General features: G+C 33.5%; 1 non-coding gene across 1 annotated transcript; it reads left to right on the top strand.

Moving 5' to 3' along the window:
• The first annotated feature begins 2,748 nt into the window (after nt 1-2,748).
• Nucleotides 2,749-2,855, top strand: LOC138827389 (U6 spliceosomal RNA). Its single transcript, XR_011372075.1, has one exon. It is a non-coding gene; the product is annotated as a U6 spliceosomal RNA (small nuclear RNA).
• The last annotated feature ends 5,550 nt before the right edge of the window (nt 2,856-8,405 follow it).

Below are 8,405 nucleotides of genomic sequence, written 5' to 3'. Positions count from 1 at the left end.
GCCTTCCCTTCTCTGCTCCCTGAGAAGGAGTGAGGAAGTCAGGCTTCTACTCACACAGGAGTCTGGTTCCTGGGTGATCTTTGATCTGCGATATGAAGGATGAAGATGTCTGCTCCTTGTCAGTTCTTGCTGGTGTTGAGTAGAATCCTCTCACCTTCTGCATCTGGCGCCTTTGTCCTAGACTCTCTGTGTTGCAGGTATGGTGGTTACGGCCGCCACCGCCCCCACCATAGCTGCAACCACGGCTGCTGGCAAGTGCTCAGATTTGTCTACTTGCCTGGATTTTCCCTCTCTGGCCTAACTCTCTGTACTGTGATGGCACATTTGGTGTGATTCTTTGGCTTAGTTAAGCTTCCAGCTTCTCCTTCACTATCTTCCCGGAACCATAAATTTAAATTTTAAATGATAAATTCTTTTAAAATTGTTTCACTCGTGCATAAGTATGGATAGATAAGTGATGTGGGCAGAATCAGAATTATTCAGAAGGTTGTAAATGGATGCTTACCTAGTTTTCCCTCGGCTGGATCATAGAATACAGACTGTCCTAATTGAAAAAGTTAGCCTTCCGAGGTTTTTGCATATAAATACTCCATCAACATTTTATTAGAGGATTATTCAAGATTAGCTATATGTTGATTAATAATGACTGATCATGACGGAAAGTTGAGGGAAAACCTTCTACACTTCAGTGAGGTTCTGATTTGTGCTTCACAAACTGTTATGAAAGCTCTACATGAGAAATCTAGCAGCTGCATCTCTAAAAAGACCTTGGGTTGTTACACTTTCTGATATTGTCTCAATTCAAGTACTTCTCCTTGGAGTTCCATACTATTCAATGATGCTGTATTAGCTCCTTGTTACAATTTTCAGACTGGTCTTTTTGATGCAATTTGTGCTTTTCAAAATTGCTCTCCAAATTCCATCCACAAACTGCATACAAAATTTATCTGAAAAAAATTGTATCTGTTTATATTGCATATACTTTTAGTTTTCATTACAAATATAGAATGTAGTAAAAATTCTCATAACAATTATTCTGCGCTAGATTGTGGGCAGATTCTGATGTAAATAATATGCTGTGTTCATGTAGAGATTTTGAGTATCCAAAGTAATAAGCCTGTGGTCCTAAAACCAATACCTTACTTATATTGAGTGACAAATACAACTTCATGTAAGTACAGAAGTTTTCCTTGTATCTTTTTAACATATATTTTTATTATAAATACTGTACAGAGTGGTTACATTTACATAAGTAAGGTAATGAGTACATTTCTTATTGAGCATTGTTACCCCCTCCTTTGTTTTTCCCCTACCATCCCTTCCCTTCACACCTCTCCACCTCCCCCCTTCACCCATCCTCTGTTAGAATGTCTTGTATATTTCATTGTTACAATGGGTCAACCAGTATCCTTTCCTTATATCTTAAATGAAGAAATGCTGGCTTGATTTATGCTGATTCTACTTGTGTAGACACATATAAAATCACTGCCCAAGTCCAAGAGCACATAAATGAAATGCCATCATTTTTTCGTCAGTTGGTATAATTGTGTTCTACACATTTATTGACAGGTTACAAATTATTCTCAAACTTTAAAACATTAAAAATACTTTCTTTTTTTCTTATTTTCTTTGCCAGCTAATCAGCAAGACCTCAGTCAGCATTTCTCACCTAGGAATTTTCACATGGGTTAGTTAAATGTATATGTAGAGTCCAGTTTTCTGAGGACTCATTCATCTGCCTAGGAATTCATGCTGGTTGTTGGAAAAAGAGCTCAAGTAAGGATGCTATTTAAAGCCTTATACCTTTACTCTTTACCAGGGTATTCTCCTGCTACATTGGTTGCTGAGAATGTCTACAAGAGTAAGCATTCCATGAGGAGCAGGGAGACACCATATGACTTATACTTACTGATGTTTCCAAGTCACTTGTTATCACTTGTACTGCATTTTGAAAGTCAAATCTCTCTAACACTACCAGTTTTAAGAGATAAGAGGAGTGGAAAATCAACTCTTAGGGACAAATACATCTTCAACATGTATTGTTCCAAGTATTCCTTTTAAGGCATATTCAACAACTGGTGAAACTTGTGTTGGCTGTAATTATGTGTCTTTCTCCATGTGTGCATGTATACATGAGAATATGTATGTGTGTGAATAGTAACATACATGTGTACATTATGGCTTATATCATCATTTATTCCTTGCTAACAAATAAAGTAAGGAATCACTAAAGTTTTAACAGAAACTGTGTAGTTAAAGTTGTAACTCTTCACTCTGCTTCTTTACACAAAGACTTTGCAACTTCTCATTAATAAAGTTTCCATAAACTCTAAAATGTACATACTTAGTACTTAATGTCTGCTATCATAAATCTTAAATACTTTACAGAAAAGTTTTATACCTGCCAAACAGTCCTATTTTTGGCATATATAAGCAAAATCCCAAAATTAAGCATATTTAAAACATTAAAACTTTTAACAAACCTTAACACTTGCTGCAATGTTCATTTCGACAGGTGCCTTGTATAGAATAATTGAATTTCTCCTCCTCCAAATCTCTTGAACTACAAATATCTGGAATTATTTTGTTTTTGGCATGTCTATCTTGATTTTATTCTTTAATGTGTGCTTATGTAAGAAATACATGATTCTATAATTTCACAACAATTCTTTTGAACTTACTTTTTGTTGAATTGCCTAGCTTAATAAAATCAATTAAAAGTTATACTTTATATATAAAAACTGTTCTGTGCTCAATTTAGCATCACATACACTAACATTGGAACCATACAGAGAAGATTAGCATGCACGCTGGGCAAGGATGACATGCAAACTCTTGGAGCGTTTCATATTTTTACAGCAACAGATGCTGAAACGTATGTGGCCACAAGGGAACCGTACCGCATTCTTGGTGGGAGTGTAAACTTGTTCAACTACTTTGGAAAGCAGTATGGAGGTGCCTCAGAAGACTCCATATAAAACTCCCCTATAATACAGTAATCCCACTTTTGGGGATTTGTCCAAATGATCATAAAAAAGACCATACTACAACTACCAGCACAACTATGGTTATTGCAACATTATTTATGATAGCTAAGATATGGAACCAAAACAGATGCCCCCATTAGATGAATGGATCAAGAAAATGTGTTATATATACACAATGGAATTCTTTGCCTCCATCAGAAAGAATGACATCGCCCAAATTGTTAGGAAATGGAAAGACTTGAAAAAAAATTATTGAGTGAAGTAAGCCAAGTCCAAAGAAATATAGGTCCCATGATTTCCCTTATTTTCAATAACGAATGTATGTCTGGGATAAGCAGAAAATTCAAAAGATATGTGCATATAACCAGATAAGTTGATGTTAAAGAAATTGAACCCCAAGATAGGAACACAAGTGGTTTTTTTGTTTCTTGCTATTGTTTATAACGTACTTATAATGTGTGATGTCATTTTTTTTGTTTATTGTATGTTTCTCCCCACACTATAACCCCTGTTTTCTCTGTATTTGAAGTTGGTACACTTACATCTTGTATGTATGCTTCTCTAATTTGGGGAGGGGAAGGGAAAAAATGCTCAAATAGCGATACAGCTTGACCCATTGTAGCAATGAGATGCACAAGACACTATTTTTAAAAATGAACTTTACAATTTAGGAGGAGGAAGGAAGGGGGAGGGGAGTGTACTTGTGGAGGTGGGAGGGAAGGGATGGTAGGGGAAATATAAAGGAGGAGGTAACAATGCTTGTTAGGAAACTTACTAGTTTCCTTGTTCATGTAAATGTGACCCTTCTGCACAGTATTATTACCATAAAAAACATATAAAAATGTTCTTAGATGGAAGAGTTTATTTCCTCTATTTTACCCATATAATATTGTTAACAAAGAAATTAATTCAGAAAACTGATATGAAGGTAATTTGAATAAATGTGTGTGTGTGTGTGTGTGTGTGAGTGCGGCAGCGCACAAGCATACACACATGTGCATGCGAACAAACACCATGCATATATATTGGAATGCTCAGAATTTAAATCAGGGCTTCAAGGCCTTGCTAGGCCTTTCTTATCTAGATTGGTGAGCTGCGATATAAGCTACATCTCAATTCTTGGCTCTTTGCTAGTTCATTAAACATTTTGAAAAATAATTTCATGAAGTTTTTTTTGGCCCTGATTGGCTCCCAAGTGTTATCCACAGATCTCAGTCTCCTGAGCAAATATTCAGAGTAGATAGGATTATAGGTGTGACCAGCCAGCACAAGGCTTTTAGAACAATTTTAAAAGTAAAAGAAAATTTACTTCATGGGGGACTGTTTTATCATCACCTAATTTGAAAGCCTTTTGAGTGATTATATGTCAATTTAATTCGTTTGGGGATTATTAAAAGATAGTAAGTGATGATATTTAAAAGTTTTAGTACTTTTTAAAAAAGAAACTGGAACTGTGGGACAGAAGAAATTTGGCTGTCTTTGGACCTCATTTTGTAAGCTCAGCTCTGTGCATGAAAACCCATTGTCACCAACACAGTCTGTGTTGAAGACAAAATGTGACAGAAAACAATCACCATGGGAAATATTTGCTATGCTATTATTTCTTGGACAATATGAATATTGAATTGAGAGCATAAGAGAATGGAGAGATTTTACCCACCTTTTTGGTATTGCTGAAAGACTTTTGGAAACTTTGACTCATTTCCTTCCTCACTGTGTGTATCTTTGGGCCATGCACTTATAGTCTTTTACTACAATTTCCCCAACACTACAATGGTAATAACATTAGCATTATACCAAATGTTATCTTAAGAAGTAAGAGAATAAAATTTGTGAAACACTTAACATAAACCTATGAATGAACTTTGAGTTTACCCAGCATTCTTTTTTAAATACTAAATAGAATATGATAAGTAGTACAGAAACCATTACGTGTAGTGTTAGCAACCAGAAGTAATATCTATTGACCATGCTCAGCTTCCAAGGAAGCCAGGTGGATAACTTCTCATGCTGTAAATCAAAATGGTTATCTTATGTCGTGATAGTGTAAAAATATCAGAGACAGAACAATGAAGGAATGTTGTAGACTGAGGTGAAATCCATATAAAAATGTGCAAACCTGATAAAACATAAAAGTATCTGAGCAGTATATTGTGTTTTACATCATTTAAGTTACATAGCAAAGATAAGGAAGACCTAGAAGAATAAATTGTCTTTTTGATATTTTATCATAGGTCCTTAGAAGGATGAAAACTTTCCTCATTCTTGTAGAGGCATCATCAGATGAGGGGAACTGTATTTTTTGTTTGCTTCCTTCCATTTATTCTTCAGTTTGAAATCTGAACTACATGAGACTGAAAGAAAGCAAGTGAAATTAGTCGTACAGGCTTTGGAAAGAACAATCAAAGTAAAATAAATAAAATATATATAGACTTGTAAAAGGTCTAACTAAATTGAGTTATATAGTCTCAAGCGTTAACAGAAAATGATTTAAGCAATATCATGTTATTAAAAATTTAAAAATTTTAGGAGCTGCTTAATTTTTTCCTTTCTACTACCTTGAATTAATTATTGATTTTCTATAGAGAGATTAAAGATGAGATTAACAAGAAACTTGATTAAAAATGGACAAAAGTTCTGAATAGACATGTTTTCCAAAAAGCCCTGAAAATTGCCTGTGGATTTACAAATTTGTATTTAATATAACTTCAATGCTGGCTTAATGCTTTGTGAACAGAAGTCACTAGAGAAATGCAATTCAAAATTACTTTGATACTACTTCTTAACTATTATAACTCTTATCAAAAAGATCCAAGGAACCAGGTGTGGAGGTAAAGGCTGGTAATTCCAAGTGATTGGAGTTTGGAGTAAAAGGATTTGAGTTTAAGGCCAGTCTTGGGTACTGCACACAGTAAAAACCTGCCCTTTAAAAAAACTCAAAATGTAATAACGTTGGCTGGCGACAATGTGGAGAAAAGGAAATTTTCGACACTCTTGGTCAAAATACAGGTTAGTGTTCTCGTTGTAGAAAGTAGTATGCAGTTTTCTAAAGAAATGCAATGTTGAAATATCATCTGTCCCACCAATCGTGTGATTATTTCTCTCTGGGTAACTCATAAATACATCTGTAATTCATTGTTATGCACATTATTCACAACAACAGCTAAGATAGAAATCGAAGTCCAGTGTTCACCTACAAACAAATAAAGCAACTGTGGTACATGCACAAATATCTTTTTCTGTTGATCCCAAAGTACTTCTTTTTTTATTGTTTTCCTGTTTCCATGTGATTAACCTCCAAATTAGAAATCCAGATATATGATTTAATTTAACCAAAACTATTTATTGAGTATAAGGACCTTCTACTCTCTGCATTCTTCACACTAAGATCACCAAATATGATGAGTCTGGAATAATTAGTCTTTTTTTGACCTATGTTAATATTCTTTACAATGTGAGTGAAATGTTTAAAAGTAGTATTTATTTTAGATTAATTGCTCTGAAGAGACAATAAATGATATTATCAAAGCTTAAAAATGATTTGATATAAAATTTCAAATTCAGGAAATGGTTTTGACCACTCTGGTTACTGGAGCCTTCACTACAACCTCATGGGACAATTTATATTGATGAAACAAAAATCTGACGTTAGACATTTATGAATAAAAAAATCATGTCATTCTGAATATGTAGAGCTATATATAAAACATAGAAAATTTATTTTCTAAATACCTGAATATGCTAGTACATTTAATTTCAGGGTAAGTACTTGTTCTGAAAGGAGATAAAATTGAACTTATTTTGAAATGTAAACTTAAGTATTTATTTGAATAAAAGACAATGTTTAAAATATCACTCATTCAAGAAACAAGATGTACAGTTAGTTGTTTTTCATGCCAATTATGTTCTCTAAACTTACTACAAATACTAGATTAGTAAACCTAAGTCATTGTTTTGTAGGGAAATAGCAATTCCGTTTCTTAAAACTCATGACAATAACTTTTTCTCAAACAATTGCTAAGTAACTGTTTTATATTTTTTGTCACGGAATCTTATTCGATAAATTTTTATTCATTAAGTTAAATAATTGGCAAACAATATAAATTATGCATGGACAAAGTTTATCTAACACGAGTTTTTTTTCAGAAGATAGAGCATGGCTCTCTTAAAGAACATTAGAATGCAGTGTGTTCTTTATTAATTTTTAGTTATTTTGCTAATAGATATTAATTGTCAGAAGTGACAATTCCATAAAATCTTTAATGGTATTTGATTATATTCCCTCTATTTCTTTCTCATTACACCTTCCTCCAAAGATCTTCTGTTTTTCACATAAAATTACATCTTTATATATGTGCATATAAACTAATTTGGAAGATTTAAGCTAAACTGCAAGTTAATTCAAGATGTACAGTGAGTTAATAGAATAAATAAAAACCTGAATATCTTTTGTTAACTTTTGTATTGAGCTATCATTATTATTATGGTTAGGGTTAGGATCTCTGACAGAATTAGAATTAGGATTAGAGAAATAGAAAATTTAGGTTCATCACAGGATGACCCATTGCAACAATGATACTCACAAGACACTATGTTGAAAATGAAGTTTATACCATGGGAAGGGAAGGGTATGAGAAGTGGGGAGGGACGGGATAGTGGGAGAACAAGAAAGGAAGGGGTAACAATGCTCAACAAGAAACGTATTCCTTACCTTTTATATGTAACTAATCCCTCTTTAAATCATCTTTTCAACAAAATAAAAATTTTAAAAATAATGAAAAATAAAACCTGACAGGACATAGAAAAACAGTTAAAAATTTATGTTCAAAATGCAAGTAAAAGTTAGACCTACACGCTGAGCAAGAGTTAGGATAAATATGAAAAAAGAGGCTTGCTACTAACATGATGATTCGGTTATATGTAGGCTTAGGATTAGGAAAGTTGTGCTAGTTAGAACGGGGTTAGGATGAGAAAAACATGTAAGACATTGTGTAAAACAGTCACATATTTTAAAAAGAATGAATGAAAACCAGTCTGTGTTACTTTCAACATTCAGATATAATTTGGTTTAAAGTGTGAGATACTTTTTTGTTCCAGTTAGGGTTAGGGAAGGATAAGCTTTAAGGTGAATTTTAGTTTTCCAATTAGAATTAGAAGCCAAAAAAATGTGTGATTGAATAGAATCTAGACAATTTTCTTTACATTAACCATTTGATGTTAAATCAGAATGTGATTTGGATTAGGTTTCTGGTTAACCGGAGTTGAGGATAGAGTAAAGAAATGGGTTAAACTAGTGGCTCGCACCTATTATCCTAGCTATTCAGGAAGCAATTTTCTGAGCATCGCAGTTCAAAGGTAGCTCAGGCAGGAAAGTCCATGAGACTTTTATCTCAAATTAACCACTATAAAACATAAAAG

Source organism: Dipodomys merriami, unplaced genomic scaffold (assembly GCF_024711535.1).
Source record: "Dipodomys merriami isolate MVZ:Mamm:240054 unplaced genomic scaffold, mDipMer1.0.p SCAF_155, whole genome shotgun sequence".
NCBI classification, from domain to species: domain Eukaryota; kingdom Metazoa; phylum Chordata; class Mammalia; order Rodentia; family Heteromyidae; genus Dipodomys; species Dipodomys merriami.
The sequence above is the reverse complement of the archived record's forward strand: the minus strand, read 5'-3'. Positions and strand labels throughout refer to the sequence as shown.